Here is a 17,079-nt window from a genome sequence, read left to right on the forward strand (position 1 = left end):
TCTCAGGCAAATAATATAAATAAACAGTAAAGCAGAGCATATATAAATTCAAACAATAATTAAAGAACCTGAGAAATTAAATAGCAGTCTTGAACACTCCACCACAGGCCGGTTGGATTTGTTCTTGAATTCTTCAATCAAACAGAAAAATAAAAGCGAAGGAATAAAAAAAACTAGATTCTAACGTAAGGTTAGATCCGGTGAAAGGTACACAATAGTTTCCGGTGTAGAAACTACTGTGCGAAAAATTACTTAATAGCTGGAAAAGAAAATAGAAATTGCAAAGGAAACAATATAAAAATCGTAAAAGCAATGCTGTAAAAATGTGCTTGTACTGCTGGAAGAGAAAAAATGCGAAAAAGAGAAAACGGCGAAGAAGTGTGGAACCGAGAGCTTTCCAAAAAGCTACTATTTATACTGCTACTTTTTGTAACTGCTTCCAAGGGTTTTCCGTGTACATGGTCTTCACGTTCCAAGGGTCAAGCGTGAAAGTAGCTTCAACGTGGTCTGTTGCGTTCCTGGTGCCAAAAATATAGGGGAATGGTGTGACGTCCGTCACACCATGTGTGACGCTCGTCACACAAGTGTGTAAAGCGTGACGCTCGTCACAGGCACAACGCCTGTGCTTTTTGGGCTAGGCTTTGGCTTTTGATATTTGCTTATTTTCATTCCTTTTTGCACCTCCTTTTCTTCCTTTTTTACTTGTGCTTCAAATAAACCACCTGAGATAAATAGAAAGAAAATACCGCGTAATATCTAATAAAATGAAATAAATTGAAGTAAATAATAATATAATTTAATTAAATTGAGTCCTAGAATGTGATACTATTTCATGTTATCAAACTCCCCCATACTTAGATCTTTGCTTGTCCTCAAGCAAAATACAGTATAAAACTTGTTTTAAAAATTTTAGCCAGATGAAATTTCAAAACACACATCAATTCGTACTAGGTTGCATGTAAACCTTATTTAGAAGTAACTTGAGTTTAATCTTGACATCAACAACCACCGTCACAACCTCAGATAACCCCACCTTATGCAAACCAGTTCGAGTAACGCCATTATAGCTATCCTAGTTCCTTTACTCTTATTTCACCCGTTTTCATTCTAGCGAAATCACATTAAGCCCTTTATCTTTTCGCGCACATAGTGGAGTAACCGGTTAGTGATGCTAATCCCCTTTTTGCTAGAAGTTCTGGTACATAAGTCGGATAACTTCGTTATTTGGTCCATTGCAAATTGCGGGGGATCGGACCGTAGTCCGCCCTACCAAGTTCAGCACCAGATACCTGCTGAACCAACTCATAATGGATCTTTCATATTATGCTTTTGTATGATCTGCAACCTTTAGATTAAATGATCTGGTAAGGATCACCTAACTTAATTAGTGCATTTCCTGATATATATATTTTTTATGTTACTTTGGGAATCATTCACTTATATTCATCGGCTCTCCACGTAGTTTTCTATTAAGATGGTGCTGACTTCTCGTATAAACTACTCGGGGTTACTATAAAACTAAAAGTTCAAGGGATTGGTATAATAGGTACTTATCCTGATCTAACATGTTGAGGTTCTTAGAGCGTTGTTATGGTAATAATTTTTGTCTTGATTTCACTCAAGTTTTATAAATAAGCGACCTTTATACTTATTGGGTGTGTTAAATTTTTGTTATGGCTCATGAAAATTGAGGGGAATAGATAATAGAAAGTTTTCACACTTGGGACTTAACTTAAAATAAATCTATATTATAAGAGATATTATTTTATTAATTTTTTTTTATATAAGGGAAATAACAATGAAAAGAAAGATACATACTTGAAAAAGAAAAAGGAGGATAGAAAGAACACGGTTTTCCCCCCCATACTTGAATGAAACATTGTCCCCAATGTTTTAAGGAAAAGAAATGAATTACAAAAAGAAAAAGAAATGAAATCAATGCTGCCTTCCGCCTCTTGTTCTCGGGCCTGGTGATCGTTGATGTATTTCTAAGTTGTCAAACCTGCTAAGCAAATCAGTGAACCGCTGGTTGGTTATGGCATTCCTCTCTTCCTGTTGTTGTTGCATTTGGCGCATCATTTGCATCATTTCGAGATTCTATGCTTGCATACCATCAATAGCATCCATGATGTCGTCATTGGTTGCAGGCCTTCTTCGTCGACGACGTCGTGAGGATGCGCCAGCTGCATTATCGGAAGGGTTGAGCGGGACTAACTGTTGTGCAGGAATCTGATCACCGTGCTCCATTTCTTCAAACTCGTCGGTGGACGGGTTTGCTTGTGAAGGCTTGGTGGCTTCGGGAGCATTCAGATCATAGAGGTGGCGGTTGGGATTGGTGACATCAGTTAGGGCGATGTTGGGTAGAACAACGCTTGGGATTGCCTGGTTATTCACCATAAGATAATACTTTCCGCCTACTCTGTTCTTTATTAGGCGGCTGGACCGACAGTAGCCTATGTCCATAAATAGAGGAGGTAAAGATTCTAAAGTTTGGAGTCGGTCCCCTAGGTTTAAGCCAAGTGCTATGGTGGTGATTAATCCACCAGTTACAAAAGGTTGACGGCCTCTAGCACATAAGGTGCGGATATGATGAAATAGGAAGGAGGCGGCGTTTACCTTAGCATTCGGTTCGAAGATGCATTCGAGGAAGAATAGTTCCTTTGCGTTGACCTTGATGTTGTTCGGTCTTCCAAAAACTGTGTTTTGTAGGATGCGGATGAAGTACCGGATAGTTGGGTTATGTATATGGGAAACAAGGAGCTCTTCCCAGTTGTTGGCATCTACACCGGATATTTTCCTAAAGAGGTCGAAAGCGGCAACTGTGCTCCAGTTTAAGTTTGGAGGGATTCTGGGGTAGACTTGACCTTCTATGGGGAATTGTAGCATGGTGCTCAATTGGTTTTGGGATAAGGAATACTCGGTGTTGAACATACGAAAGGTTGCGGTACCGGTTAAGAATTCGTCTTCACCGGTGGGAGTGTTGTACGCATATGAACTTAAGAATTCTAAGGTTAGAGAGGTGTAGGTAGGTTGATTATGAGTGCATAGAAAGGTTAGATCGGAAAGGCGGAGCATCCATTCTATGCCTTGAAGTAATCCTAATTGTTGTAAACAAGTTGAATCAGGATACCTGGTAGAGGTGACACCTCGTTGTTGGAAACGCTCGAATTGCTCTCTTTGATAGTTATCATCTTCGGATCGGAAGATGATATTTCCGAAATTTTGATTTCCCGACATACTGATGAATGAGTTGGAAGAAGTAATTAGGAAAGAAAAGAAATATATTTGATTGTATAAAATAGTTGTGATGTAGGAAGAAAGGTATGGTGGGTATTTATAGGAAAAAATTTGAAGTTGGAAAGAGAGTGGTTGAAAAGTAAATAAATGTGGGTAAATGTGAATAAATGGGGAAGGTAAAAAGGTGTAGGGTTGTAACGTTCGTCTCCAACGGCTTTGTAACGTTCACCTAGCCAGCAAGGTGTTACGCTCGTTACAGGGGCATGACGGGCGTCACAAGCACTTGGCGTGACGTCCGTGATAGGTTGTGTGACGCTCGTCACACAGTTTTTTTGGCAAGGTTTTTGCTAGCGTTCTTCATAATGATTTTGGTAATTTATTTTTATTATTTATTTTGTTTTGCTTCAGATTATTTTATTTTGCTATTTAAATTTCCCTACATGCTATTCTACGTGCATAATTATATTTTTCTTTAATAAGTTATGTAGGCAGCAACAGTAGAGAGCACTATTGATAGATATTGCATAATTCATAATAAAATAGGATAAATCAATAGCTTCATAAAATAATCATAATGTAACATTGGAAGAAAAAAAACAAAAATGCGAAAAAGAAACAAATACGAACATAATTTGAAATAACATTTAATAATAAAACTAACTAAAACTAGATAACTAAGAAAAACAACTTCTATCCATCTGCATGATCTTTGGCCGGAGGAACAAAGGAGTTAACACGGTATAGCAACTCGTGAAACTGACTTGTCATGCTGTTCATGTATCCCAGAAATTCGTGTCTCATGTTAGCGAACTCTTCTCTGAGGGTGTCTTGTTCGAACATCAAAGCTTCAATGGCGGTGTTGTAATCAGTTCCGGGCATATGATGTCTAAGGTCGGGTATTGCCGATTCTTCGGTCTGAACAGGTTGAGGAGGAGGATCAATATCATAATAACCAGATGGTGTCTGAAGGTCTGATTCAGCATAAGGAATCTGGTCATCACAAATCTCATAGTCCTGGATGGATTCAGTGGATCTAGCAGGAGAGGGGGTTTCGTTCAGATTGTAGAGCCAGTTATTGCGGTTATGAACACTAGTCCTAGGATCGGGCATGGTTAATAGGCAAAGAACTTGGTTATTAATTATAAGCTCAAACTCGTCAGACCCTAGGTTTTCTATAAACATAGTGTTGAAGAGGAAGGGTATACTCATAGTAGTAATGCCACAAAAAGGGCTTAAGTCAATCATAGGCTGACGTAATCCGATAGCATTACCAATCATGGTTATCAAACCGCCTATTCGAATTGGTGCTCGTTCATCTTGGATAAGGTGGTCTAAATTTGCTAACATAAAAGTGGCACCGTTTACTGGACGGTTCTGGGAAGCACAAAATATGATGAAGAGTTCATCACGTGAAACTGTGGTGCTGTTTGGCTTCTTCCCAAATAAGGTGTGGTTCAGGATCTTATGGAAATAACGGAAGGCCGGGTTATGTATGTTTCCAGAGAGAAACTCATGTTCCTCGGGATCGTCATTTCCAGTCAAGCTACCCCAAAAGTGTTCAAGTTCTCTATATTCAAAAAGTTGTTCTTGGCTCACTGTGAATGTGTCAAAGGATGTAGGGAAACCTAAAAGGTTGGTAAAGTCTTGAATATTAAATTGGTACTCCATGTTAAACATTCTGAACTGGATGAAACCTCTGCTTATTCCTTTCCCATGGCTGGGTAGATAGATCAGGGAGCTAAGGAATTCTAGTGTTAGTCTCCGGTAAGTGACAAATTGTCTACGGATAGGAGCGGTTTCCCACCCAATCTGATTCAACAAATACAGGACACTTTGTCTTAGTCCAAGGGCAGTCATTGCCCAATCATCAGCATACAGGCTAGGTAGCATCTCTCTCGTGGCTAGTTCCTCAAACTTTTGTTTCTGAGCTGTTCCTCTGAATTTGATACCCATACGATCAATTTGTCCCATCAGGTTAGTGTTAGCTAGAGAGAAGAAAAAATAAGAGTTTTAGTCAGGATTTGGCCAAATGCCGAAAGAAGAAGAAAAAGGCTTTTTAATAAATTAAAATAAATTAAGAAAGAATACTAAATAAAATTTAAAAGAATAATTAATGAAGAAATAAAAAATAATATAAATATTTGTGGGTTGTCTCCCACTAAGCGCTTTGTTTAATGTCGCAAGCTCGACATAAAAAACTATCAATTATAATCTATAAGTTCTGGAGGCATTTCGTCTAAATGCAAGACTTGCGAATCTTCATTGTTTTCTGCATAGTGATAATGTTTTAGACGTTGCCCGTTTACGGTAAATGGTTCCATATATTTGCCTTTAATTTCTACTGCTCCACTGGGAAAAACATTGGTGATTTGAAAAGGACCTGACCATCTAGATCGTAGTTTTCCCGGAAATAACTTTAGCCTAGACTTAAATAAAAGGACTGTATCGCCTTGTTTGAAGATTTTCCTTGATATGCGCTTGTCATGCCTTTGTTTTGTTCTTTCTTTGTAGATTCTGGCATTTTCGTAAGCGTCTCTTCTGAGTTCCTCTAATTCGCTTATATCAAGGATTCTCTTTTCACTGGCGGCTTTATAGTTTAAATTTAGATTTTTAATAGCCCAATAGGCTTTATGTTCTAATTCTACCGGGAGGTGACAGGATTTTCCATAAATTAGCTTAAATGGGGTTGTCCCTATGGGAGTTTTGTAAGCAGTTCGGTAAGCCCATAAAGCTTCTGGTAATTTCAATGACCAGTCTTTCCTTGAAGTGGCGACTGTTTTTTCTTATATTTGTTTAATTTCTCTGTTAGACAGTTCCACTTGCCCACTGGTTTGAGGGTGGTAAGGTGTCGCTACTCTATGTCTCACGCCATACTTAAGCAGTAGTTTTTCGAGTACCTTGGATATGAAATGCGATCCACCATCACTGACTACTATTCTTGGGACACCAAACCTTGGAAATATTATATTCTTAAAGAGTCTAGTTACTACTCGTGTGTCGTTTGTTGGAGAAGCTATAGCTTCAATCCATTTCGATACGTAGTCAACTGCCACGAGTATGTATTTGTTACCGAAAGAGGATGGAAAAGGTCCCATGAAGTCTATTCCCCACACGTCGAAAATCTCTACTTCCAAAACGCCCTTTTGTGGCATCTCGTCACGTCTAGATATGTTCCCTGTGCGTTGACATCTGTCACATTTCTTAATAGCTGCATGTACATCCTTCCATATATTTGGCCAATAAAAACCAGCTTGTAGGATTTTAGAGCAGGTCTTGGATGTACTTGCGTGTCCATCATAAGGAGCGGAGTGACAGTGTTGGATTATATTTTCTACCTCTTCTCCGGGTATACACCGACGGAAAATACCATCGGGGCCTCTCTTAAAAAGTAAGGGGTCATCCCAGTAATAGTGTTTTATGTCATAGAAGAATCGTTTCTTCTGCTGGTAGGATAAGGTTGGTGGAACTATTCCGGCAGCCAAATAATTGACGAGGTCAGCGTACCACGGTGTAACAGATATAGCTAAGGTGGTTTCTACCTGTTTATCAACGTTATTTTCTTCCAAAGTAGCTATAAGCTTATCGTACGAGAAATCATCGTTAATTGATGTTCTTTCCGGTTCAAGGTTCTCAAGTCTCGAGAGGTGATCTGCTACTACGTTTTCAGTTCCTTTCTTGTCTTTGATTTCCAAATCGAACTCTTGTAGCAACAGGATCCACCTTAGGAGTCTAGGTTTAGCATCTTTTTTTGTTAAGAGGTATTTGATAGCAGCGTGGTCAGTGTAGATGATTATTTTGGCTCCGACCAAGTAAGAACGAAATTTATCTAGCGCAAACACTACTGCTAGAAGTTCTTTCTCGATTGTGGCGTAATTCATTTGTGCTTCATCTAGAGTTCTACTTGCGTAATATATGACGTGAAGCTTTTTATCCTTTCGTTGTCCTAAAACAGCACCTACAGCGTAATCACTGGCATCACACATTATTTCGAATGGTTCATTCCAATCTGGTGTCTGCATTATGGGTGCGGAGATCAGTGCTTGTTTAAGTGTTTGAAATGCTTCTAAACATTTATTGTCGAATATGAATTCAACATCTTTCATTAATAGCCCGGTTAAAGGTTTAGTTATTTTAGAGAAGTCTTTAATGAATCGTCGGTAAAAACCGGCATGTCCTAAGAAGCTTCGTACTTCACTCACAGTTTTCGGGGGTTGAAGATTTTCGATTACCTCTATTTTAGCTTTGTCTACTTCAATTCCTCTGTTCGAGATGATGTGTCCTAAAACAATTCCTTTTTGTACCATAAAGTGACATTTTTCCCAATTAAGTACTAGGTTTACTTTTACACATCGCTCTAGAACTCTTTCTAGGTTTTCAAGGCATTCTTCAAAGCTTTGTCCGCATACGGAAAAGGCATCCATAAATACTTCCATGATGTTTTCTAGAAAATCGGCGAATATTGCCATCATGCACCTTTGGAAGGTTGCAGGAGCATTACACAAGCCAAACGACATTCGTCTATAAGCGAAGGTACCAAAAGGACACGTGAACATTGTCTTTTCTTGGTCATCAGGATGAATTGGTATTTGAAAGAAACCTGAGTAACCGTCTAGATAGCAGAAATGAGAATGTTTTGCTAATCGTTCTAACATCTGGTCAAAGAATGGTAAAGGAAAATGATCTTTTCGGGTTGCTTTGTTTAGTTTCCTATAGTCAATGCACATTCTCCATCCCGATTCGATTCGTTTGGTTATAGTTTCTCCTTTTTCATTTTCAATGACTGTTATACCTCCTTTCTTTGGTACTACGTGTACAGGACTAACCCATTTGCTATTAGATATAAGATATATGATACCTGCCTCTAATAACTTGGTTATTTCCTTCTTCACTACCTCACTCAGGATCGGGTTTAGTCTCCTCTGGTGTTCCCTAGAAGTTTTACAGTCTTCTTCTAGCATGATGCGGTGCATACAAATAGAAGGACTTATTCCTTTAAGATCGGTGATGTTGTATCCTAGTTTGGTTGGATATTTTCTTAAGATATGCAGGAGTTTTTCTGTTTTGAGTCTTCCTAGATCAGCATTAACTATCACTGGTCGTTCAAGTTCTAAGTCTAGGAATTCATATCTCAGATTTTTGGGAAGTGTTTTCAGGTCTAGGGTTGGTTTCTTAAGGCATTGCGTAGGGTCCGGTGTTATTGCTAAACATTGGTTAAGTTTGTCTTCTACAAGATAGTCAGATGATTTGTCTTTTTCTAACTCTGTTTCTTTTATGCATTCATCGATGATATCCATGAAGTAACATGTATCTTCTATTGCAGGTGCTTTCAAAAATTGGGAAAGAATGAACTCAATTTTCTCTTCTCCTACTTCAAAAGTGAGTCATCCTCGTTTTACGTCTATGATTGCACCGGCAGTTGCTAAGAACGGTCTTCCCAGTATAATGGGTGTAACTTCATCTTCTCTAATATCCATAATTATAAAATCAGTTGGAATGTAGAATTGACCTATGCACACTGGAACGTTTTCAAGAATTCCTACAGGATATTTGACGGAACGATCTGCTAGTTGCACAAACATTTTAGTTGGTATTAATTCTCCCATTTCAAGTCTCTTGCATATGGATAAAGGCATAACACTAATACCGGCTCCTAAATCGCATAAGGCTTTGTCAATGACAAATTTTCCTATGTGACATGGTATAGAGAAACTACCCGGGTCTTTAAGTTTAGGAGGCATATTCTGGATTATAGCGCTACATTCAGCGGTGAGTGTAACGGTTTCGCTATCTTCAAGTTTCCTTTTATTAGAAAGAATTTCTTTTAAAAACTTGGCATATGAGGGCATCTGCGTAATAGCTTCTGTAAACGGAATAGTGACGTTTAATTGTTTTAGTAGGTCAGCAAATTTTTTGAATTGGCCCGCATCTTTGGTTTTAATAAGCCTTTGAGGGTAAGGGATAGGTGGTTTATAAGGTGGTGGAGGTACATAAGGTTCCTTCTTTTCTACGGTTTCCTTATTACTCTCTTCCTTTTCCTTAGGTTCACTTTCCTCCTCAGTTGACTTTTTAGAGTTTTGGTTTTCTATCCTTGGGTCAGACAGTCCTTCCACTTCCGTTCCACTTCTCAGTATAATTGCATGAGCGTGGCTTCTTGGGTTAGGTTGGGGTTGGCCAGGAAATGTACCAGTTGGGGCAGCAGTAGGCGCTTGTTGTTGAGCTACTTGTGATATTTGCGTTTCCAACATTTTGTTATGGGTAGCCAGGGCATCTACTTTACTTGCTAGTTGTTTAATTTGTTCGCCAGTGTGTACATTCTGGTTTAAGAAATCTTTATTGGTTTGCTGTTGAGAAGCTATAAAGTTTTCCATCATGATTTCCAAGTTGGATTTCCTAGGGGCGTTATTGTTAGGTGTAGATGGGATCGGCTTTTCATATCCCGGAGGTATAGCTGGGGCTTGATTTGGAGATTGTCCAGGTGCATATAAAGCATTATTACTCTTATATGAAAAATTGGGATGATTCTTCCAATTTGAGTTATAGGTGTGCGAGTAGGGGCTTCCTTGAGCATAGTTTACTTGCTCTGCTTGGATTCCTGTTAGGAGTTGACAATCTGCAGGAGTGTGACCTTGGATTCCACAAACTTCGCAATTCTGAGTTATGGCAACCACGGTGGCTGGAGGTGATACATTTAAACTTTCAATTTTTTGGACCAGAGCATCCACTTTTGCATTAACATGATCAAGGTTACTTATCTCGTACATGCCAGTTTTTGTTTGAGGTTTTTCTACCATTGCTCGTTCACTTCCCCACTGATAGTGGTTTTGAGCCATGCTTTCGATAAGTTGGTAAGCATCAGCATAAGGTTTGTTCATCAGTGCACCACCTGCGGCGGCGTCTATTGTTAACCTCGTGTTGTACAGGAGACCATTATAGAAGGTATGAATTACTAACCAGTCCTCTAAACCATGGTGTGGACAAAGTCTCATCATGTCTTTGTATCTTTCCCATGCTTCGAAAAGAGACTCGTTATCTTTCTGTTTAAATCCATTTATCTGGGCTCTTAACATAGCTGTTTTACTCGGCGGAAAATATCGAGCAAGAAAAACTTTCTTCAACTCGTTCCATGTGGTGACTGAGTTGGAAGGAAGAGATTGAAGCCATCTTCTAGCGCTATCTCTTAACGAGAAAGGAAAAAGACGAAGTCGAATTGCCTCTGAAGTGACACCATTAGCTTTAACAGTATCAGCGTATTGGACAAATACGGACAAATGAAGGTTTGGATCCTCGGTAGGATTTCCAGAGAATTACTTCTGTTGCACTGCCTGCAATAGTGAAGGTTTAAGTTCAAAGTTGTTTGCTTCGATTGCGGGTGGAGCAATACTCGAATGCGGCTCATCTTGCGATGGAGCAGCGTAATCTCGAAGAGCACGAGCTGGTTCTGCCATCTCGGGTATCGAAGGGAAAATATTTTTGAAATCAGGAAGTTCAACAGGAGGGAGATTCTTTGCAGCACGATATTCCCGAATTCGTCGTAAGACTCGGAGATATAGTTCGATATCGTTGATTCGTAAGTAGAACGGCTCGCCTTGTGAGCGAGTGTGTGGCATACAAATCAATGAAAGAAAGAAAAGAAAAAGAAAATGAAAAGCCTTAGTCTTTAGAGCGTAACAGAAGAGTTACGATATCGACTAAATAAAAGTCCCCGGCAACGGCGCCAAAAACTTGATCGCGACTTTATGAGTCGAATTTGGGGTACAAACTGTAAGTGCACAGTTCTATCGCGTAGTTTTAAAAGATATCGATCCCATAGGGACTTATGAATCGATATACCGTTTTCTAAGGTTACTTCGTAAAGCTAAGGCAGGTAATACTTTGATTGTTCAGGGGAAAAGCTAAAACTAAAATAAGATCTAAAATAAATATATAATAAAGCGGATATTGGTATGTAGTTTGTCGTAATTAGGGAATCAATTCTTTGTTGGTTTCTTGGTTTTAAAATAAATCTTTTTAGTTGACACTACTGATTAAAAGTCTTATCTCAAACTCTCGCTCTGTTGAATAAACTATGATTTTATATTAACGTAGCTGTCACTTATTAGTTAAGTCAAAAACCACTTTTTGAAAACAATAGAATCCGTAGAAACTCTTTTTAAGAAAACACTAATCGTTTAAACACCCTTATCTCAAACTCTCGCTCTGTTGACTTAGGTTATATAATTAAATTCAAATGCTTAACTCTCGTCCTCACATTCAATCTTTAAAAATACTTTTTGAAAAAGATTAGAATTTAATTAACTTTAAAAATTCCTCTCGCCCTGATCTAGAATTAATGTCCAATTAACACTGTCCAGTCAAAAACTCAAACTCTCGTTCTATTGCTTTTAACTTCTTTATGTCTTTTACTTTCGTACAAAAACCTTGTTATTAAACCTGTAAATTGGGACCGTAAAAAGATTGATTTTATTTTTAAATGTAATTAAACCAATTTGGTTTTGATTCCTTCATTCCGCTTACTTTACATACCGATACCTAAATAAATTAGCCAGACATGCTAAACAGACTTAAATAATTATCATGCATAAACAAATTCATCTCAGGCAAATAATATAAATAAACAGTAAAGCAGGGCATATATAAATTCAAACAATAATTAAAAACCTGAGAAATTAAATAGCAGTCTTGAACACTCCACCACAGGCCGATTGGATTTGTTCTTGAATTCTTCAATCAAACAGAAAAATAAAAGCGAAGGAATAAAACATACTAGATTCTAACGTAGGGTTAGATCCGGTGAAAGGTACACAATAGTTTCCGGTGTAGAAACTACTGTGCGAAAAATTACTTAATTGCTGGAAAAGAAAATAGAAATTGCAAAGGAAACAATATAAAAATCGTAAGAGCAATGCTGTAAAAATGTGCTTGTACTGCTGGAAGAGAAAAAATGCGAAAAAGAGAAAACGGCGAAGAAGTGTGGAACCGAGAGCTTTCCAAAAAGCTACTATTTATATTGCTACTTTTTGTAACTGCTTCTAAGGGTTTTCCGTGTACATGGCCTTCACGTTCCAAGGGTCAAGCGTGAAAGTAGCTTCAACGTGGTCTGTTGCGTTCCTGGTGCCAAAAATATAGGGGAATGGTGTGACGTCCGTCACACCATGTGTGACGCTCGTCACACAAGTGTGTAAAGCGTGACGCTCGTCACAGCCTCTGTGATGCTCGTCACAGCCTCTGTGACGCTCGTCACAGGCACAACGCCTGTGCTTTTTGGGTTGGGCTTTGGCTTTTGATATTTGCTTATTTTCATTCCTTTTTGCACCTCCTTTTCTTCCTTTTTTACTTGTGCTTCAAATAAACCACCTGAGATAAATAGAAAGAAAATACCGCGTAATATCTAATAAAATGAAATAAATTGAAGTAAATAATAATATAATTTAATTAAATTGAGTCCTAGAATGTGATACTATTTCATGTTATCAATATTGCAAAGGATAATCCTGAGAAATTCACTTGGATTTGAGTTTGAATTTCCACTTTTTTGAAATTCAAATCTCCAGGGATCCATAACCTTTTGAGCATTCAATCCTTCTTTTGCAAGCATTTGGAGTGAGATCAAGCACGAGCAACAACAAGATCAGTTGAATCCAGACCTCCATTGAAGGTATTTTCCAGAAATTTTGATCTCTTTGATTCTCTCTAATTCTTGCTCAATTCTATTGATTCTTTGGTTGTTTGAAGTCCTACCAATGTAGGCAAGAAGATTGAGTTGCTTTGAGGCCAAATCGAAGCAACTCAGTTCATGTACCTGAAATTTCAAATCCATGTATCTCTCAATATACTTGGAGTTAGAGTGAATTTAGGCTAGATGGTGTGCTGGATGGTTCTGAGCCATAAGATCCTTTTAAAATGATCTAATCCCGAGCGTTCCTTTTGAATACTAACTGTGTGGCGCGCTTCCTTAAGTGCACGGTGGAATGCGTGTTTTGATCCACTTGATCTGCCACCTCAATTAATGAGGGAGATCAAGTGGTCCACGTTTTTTCTGATATTTTAATTTTCATTTTAATTTCTTTATTTTCAATAATTCATATTAAATTTAATATTGATCCAAAAAATATGGGACTTTCACCAAAAAAATCCAAATACTTTCCTCTTTAATATTCTAAATTAAAATTATTTTTTGGATCATTATTAATATTTTTCATGAATTAATTGATTTTGCATTTGTTTTTAATTGTTTAAAATATTTTTAAATGTCCAAAAATTATGAAATTTTTTCTCCAAGGTCCTTTGACCTTGTTTGACCTATGATAAATCTCATGGCCATTTCTTTTGTGTTTTGATGAGATTTTAGGAATTGAATAAACCATATTTAAATTAAATGCACTATTTTAGTATTTTTAATTTGAATAAATGCCAAATAAATTTGTTGACCAATTGTGATGACTTTTTTATGTTTGACTCTTGTTGTTGAGCCTTGGTAAAGGTTGATTTGACTTTGTCTAATTAATATCATTGGATTTAAGGGATTGATAGAATGTACATTCCATCTCCCAAAATGAATGAATGATATTAATTTTGTAAAAGTCCTCCTTTGACCAATTTGTGATTTCATCCATTTCCCTCCCACTTCATCTTATTCCCTTTCTTCATTCATTCATCCCATTTGGCCTATGATATCTCAAAATCCTAAGGCTAGTTGATTGAAAAATTGACATGAGTATGGATGAGATTAGACCACACCTTTTGCATATTATTTTTGTGTGTGGTATGTTTCATGAGCATAGTCTATTATACTATGTTTCTAACATGCATTAACACCAAAATTCTATTGTCCAACCTCAAATAGTTGTGACTTCTACATAAGTCCAATTATGATTGCTTAACATAGCGCTAAATTTGTGACATAAAAAGGCATAAGCATTCTAGTTAGTGAGATTGTAAGTCTCCCCTCTTTCATGATATTGTGTGGAAACTTGGCCTTTTTTCCTTCCTTTGGAAGATGTCTTGGTTCAAGGATCGATGCTTGTGATAAGTGGGTTGATTGTTCTCCAAAGAATGACTTCAATTAAAAAGCAAAAGCAAAGCAATACTAACTTCTAACTTATTAACTACTAACTTTTAATTTCAAGCCCTTTACTTTAATGCCATTTAATTTTTGCTTTTATTCATTTTCCATTGTTATTATCATCCTATTTGTTTATGTTAATGCAATTTTCACTTTGTCCATTTGGACCATATTGTGTGATATATTTTGTTTGTGTATACTTTGTTTGTTTGTGTGGCCTTTGACCATTAATGTACATAATAACAACAAAAACCCTAAAAAACTTTTGAGTGGACTGTTGGTTTGATTTTGGACAAATGGACTTAGAATCTAGGCAACATTCCTATGCTAAAGGACTTGGCCAATGTCAACTTATTGAGAAACCAAGTGCTTGCAATATGAAACTTCATCTGATACATCATTTAAGATCCTTTTTAGTTCATCTGCAACATGATCATTGTGAAGTTGTTATTTTGAACCTGTGACTTGTGGAATTCATCTGTTACATGGGCTATTTTGGAGAAGATCATGGAGTGGCTAAGCTTGGATGTGGCTATCTTTATTTTATGCCTTGCTCTTCAAGAAAATATAATTGTGCATTTGTGTGTTGCTTGATTCTAAAAGTCCAAGGGAATTCTTGGTTTATATTGACATTCTTGTTTATTGAATTGCTAACCATTAGTCTGATCTTTTCAACTCTAAACTTTTAAATTTTGTACATAGGGTAGTCTCATCATCTTCTCCTCATTTCTTTAATTTCAAAATCTCTTTCTTCATTGTTTCAAAATCTTCTTTGTGTGAACTACTTTTGTTCTAAACTTTGACCACTTTGCAAAACGATAGAAACTTTGGCCTTATGCCATTGCATTTTCAAACTTCTTTTCTTAAATCAAACTTGTAAATAAACTTAACTATACTTGACCTAAACTTTTAAAAAATCCAAAAACAACTAACTCATTCAAACTATTTTAGGCCTTTGTGCCTTTCAAACTTAAATTTAGGTAAAAGTAATGCATCCACTTTGAAATTTGTATCACGAACTACGAGGTTTTGATCCCTCATTTTTATGTTGGTACGTAGGCGTAAGACCGAAGGTCTTGTCAAACATAAAAATATAATTAATGAATTTTTTTCTCATCCCCCCATTCTATATGTTTGTAAACATCACTTTATACCAAGTACATATGCATATAAAAAGGGCTCCCTAGGAGTACCTAGGACACTTTAGGTGCTAACACCTTCCCTCTGTGTAACCAACCCCCTTACCTGTGATCTCTTACATTTTATTAGTTTTGATTTGAAAACTTCTTACTTTTTTGGGTTTTGTTCGTACTTTTTCCCTTTTCCCTTGGAAACAATAAAAGCGCGGTGGCGACTCTTGTTATTTGATCTCTAGCTTATCCATAGCTTGCTGATCATGAATTTACCGCTACTGAAATTAAGTGGCGACTCTGTTAGGGAGTAGTCTCCAGTGGGTTTAGCCTACTTTTTGTGTGTATATATTTGTATATATATGATGTTTGTATATATGTGATATAATCTTTTTGTTGTGCTTGGTGATATCTGAGTGATGAGATAAATTCTAACCCGAACTTGAGTGCAATTAAGATAGGAGGATGGTATAGTCATGTTCGACTTATGTGGAGTAGTCCTTAACAAGTTGGCTTGAGATCCATCCGCACAGTAGAGACTCTTTTGGATTTGGAAATGTCACACAAGTATTTATGGTTAGGCATTACTATCTCTAATTGGGTCTGAGAAGCTGAGGACCTTAGAACATTTAACCCATCTTGGCCTATTTAGGACGTAGTGTGGAGACTGCTCAAGTGTAGACTTGATAATAGTTGTTACGCGATACTACACTCAAACAAGTTTCTCTTGAGAATATTATGGGTCGATGAGTCAGTCATCTTAACCTATAATATCCGATAGATGGAATTAATGAAGGAGAAGAGCGATCCAAAATGCAGTGGAATTTAAAATTTCTCCTTTAATGATCCTTATGAATGGGCATGATTAGTGATAGAATCATTACCTCTTGTGGCGATTGTAACCTTTGATGCAGATCTACGGAGCGATCACGAACGTTGAACGATGACAACGCCTCTACTCAGTCCACACGAACGGATTCCTTCAATCTCAGTACTAGCTGCTATGAATGAAGACTTTGAGTGAGAGAGAGAGAGAAACAAAATTGCAACTGCATAAATGCTTCTACACAAGGGTTGTATTTATAGAACCACTTGTATGGGCTGCAAGCTAAAAATCCCACTCAAGTGTATGTGGCCCATATCTTATAATATGCCAAAATCACTTAAGCGCATGGTACCCTACCATATTTCGTATTCTACTTAAGTATACCGCGTAAGACCCCCATTTTGACCCTAAGATCCCTCATGGCATCATAACATTGCACTTGCATTGCCTCAAGGATCATAAGCATCTTGGCTTCTTACCTTTGGGGTGGGATCTCTTGTGAGTGGTTTGAGATCACCAAGCCTGCTTGAATTGTATATTATTGCTTTTCTTATTTTATTTACTAACCAAAAGCACAAAAATATGTCACTAACATCTTTTGTTTGTAGCTTGAGCAGTCACAAGGTCTAAAGCTTCTAGAAGTTCCTAGGTGCATTGATATGGCCAAAAGATGATGAAAGCAAGCATGGCAATGGTTCCCAAACCTCTCATCCACCAAATATGCCTCCCAAGTATCTCAATTCATCATTTTGATCAAAGCAAATCAAAGGGTTTGAGGTTTGTTTCCCAAGGAAACCCTAATCCATCTGTTCATCATATGTGCC

The 17,079-nt window shown here is 37.4% G+C and overlaps 1 non-coding gene across 1 annotated transcript; it reads left to right on the forward strand.

Moving 5' to 3' along the window:
• The first annotated feature begins 10,197 nt into the window (after positions 1-10,197).
• LOC127108616 (small nucleolar RNA R71) lies at positions 10,198-10,304 on the forward strand. The gene has a single exon (XR_007796142.1). It is a non-coding gene; the product is annotated as a small nucleolar RNA R71 (small nucleolar RNA).
• Positions 10,305-17,079: the final 6,775 nt, after the last annotated feature.

The sequence above is a fragment of the Lathyrus oleraceus genome, chromosome 7 (genome assembly GCF_024323335.1).
Source record: "Lathyrus oleraceus cultivar Zhongwan6 chromosome 7, CAAS_Psat_ZW6_1.0, whole genome shotgun sequence".
NCBI classification, from domain to species: domain Eukaryota; kingdom Viridiplantae; phylum Streptophyta; class Magnoliopsida; order Fabales; family Fabaceae; genus Lathyrus; species Lathyrus oleraceus.